The sequence below is a fragment of the Hipposideros armiger genome, unplaced genomic scaffold (genome assembly GCF_001890085.2).
Source record: "Hipposideros armiger isolate ML-2016 unplaced genomic scaffold, ASM189008v1 scaffold_275, whole genome shotgun sequence".
In the NCBI taxonomy this organism is placed as follows: Eukaryota; Metazoa; Chordata; class Mammalia; order Chiroptera; family Hipposideridae; genus Hipposideros; species Hipposideros armiger.
Genome location: NW_017731625.1, coordinates 2,078,729 through 2,081,047, shown reverse-complemented (window position 1 = coordinate 2,081,047; position 2,319 = coordinate 2,078,729).

Here is a 2,319-nt window from a genome sequence, read left to right as displayed (position 1 = left end):
AACAATTTAAAAATTATTCGAGAGCCATAAATATATTTTTACATAATCACCATTATGTGAATAATATCCTGTAAAAATTTTATAAATGAAACTATGATACTTTTATTTTCATTTTCAATTTTACTTCAGAGCCACATGCCCACGAGCCACAGTTTGCTGACCCCTGGCAGCTCTTCTGCCCCCAAAATTTGCCGACCCCTGGTTTAGATCTAGGGCTGGATTTTATTTAGTAAGTGTTCATGTTTGAGTACTTCCATGGACTATACATATATGTCTTATGTACTTTTCTGCATGTATGTTATACTTTGCAATAAAACCTATAAAAAATTAATATAATATACTTGAAATCATCTTAAAAGTTATAGAGAATCATTTTGTAATAGTCAACAGAAATACATGAAAAATAAACCTCATAGCATTTGGGAACAGACAGTAATATGCATAGCCCAATAAAGGGCATACTGAAAAAAGACTGTTCAAAAATGAACATACAAATGATATGAAGTTAATTGTTTTCTACCAAAAAAGGGACAAGCCTAGATTCCCACTGCCTCACTCCTAGTCAACATTATACTACAGATCCAATCCAGTGTCACCTGAAAATAAACAAATGTGCAATAATTACTAAAGAATAAAATGTTATAATTATGCATAGTTGTAACAAGTGTGTGTGTGTATGACCCCAACAGAACAAAAAGAACCATTAAATAAGATTTTTAGCAACATTCCAGAATAAAAACACAATATAAAAAAATCATTATCTTTCTATTTAACAATGGAAAGTTGCAAAGTTAATGTTAAAAGGTAACACAGTTACATGAGAGTACAAGAAGCTGTGCGGACCCACTCCCCAGTGAAACTGGTAAAAATTACTTTTAAAACAACCATCACTTAAAGTGTCTAGAAATAGTCCTTAGGGCATACAGTAAATGAAGAAATGGCTATTCAAGGAAGTCTATGAAAATTCAGTAAGAAAGTGAGAATCTGTAACAGTTGAACCAGGACAACACCCTCTCTCCCTGGACTTCCATTTCAGATTGCAGCCAGGTACACAGGCTCCCCATTGGAGAAGGAGGACACCGGCATTTCTCATCCTGCCCCAGTTCCTGAGGATAAGTTCCAAGCAAGTGTGGTTGAGAGGTGGGGGCTCCCTCCTTTCACTCAGCTCCCACCAGTGGAATGAAGGCTCTGTGGTGGGTACAGGGCTGCTAAGACTGCTGGGGACCTAACTGCTCTTGCTGTGCCTCATAAAATGGAGATTCCACACCCAAGTCTGGCAAGCTGAGAAGACCTCAGGCTACTGCCCTTTCTCCACTGTACACTCAGCCTCTAAAGTGGGGTGTAACTCAGAAAGAAGTGTGCCATTGTCCCCATCCTGCTCCATGCCCTGGCTGAGATTTTGACTGCGGGAAGAAGCAGGCTGTAAAGCAGATAGTTCCTATTCTCTTCCCACAGAACTGACTTCATTTGCAAAAGAACATAGAGAAGTTCAAACCTAAGGGTGCTCTCAAAAACAGTGGAGGTTGTGGTACAAGGCAATTGGGAAGAGATTCAAGATACTAGCAAAAATGTAGTCCACCTTGTTTGCAGAAGAGAAACAGGGAAAGGGGCTGCTGAGAAGAGCTGTCTTAGGGTCTGAACAAATAACAAACATTGACCTATGGAACTATGCCTTGAAAGGAGTCCAAATTTGACTGGATTCATTTATAGAGCAATGTATGCACCATAGAATGATTGAAACAACAGAGCAATCAGTCTGCATGAGTGGAGCTTTGGATGGTCAGGGAAAGAAAGGAACACAGCCCTGCCAACAATACTGCCATCCCAGGGAGACTGTGGGCATACACAAAGCCATACCTCCCTGAGGAGGAACATCAGAGGCTTAACATTGCAGGCAATGGGGATGGGGGTGAAATAGACTTGACTAAAATAATCCAGCCAGTCACCAAGCAAATACAAATAAATAAAAATAACAAGCCCCAGAGAAGAGGGACCAGCACTCAAAGTTGCTACAATATATTATCTATACTGCCCAGTTTCCAATAAAAAATTACAAGGCATGCAAAGAACAAGGAAATTATGACCCTTACACCAGAAAACATAAGCAGGCAACAGAAACTGTCTGTGAAACTAAACGGATGTCAGATTTAACAGAAAAAGGCTTCAAAGTAATCATTATAAACATATTCAAAGAACTAAAGGAGACCATGATTAAAGAAGTAAAGGGAAGGGGCCGGCCGAGTGGCTCAGTTGGTTAAGAGCTCGCTCAAGAGTTTGAGCTCTGAGCAACAGCGGTTCGAGTCCAGCCCGAGCTGAGCA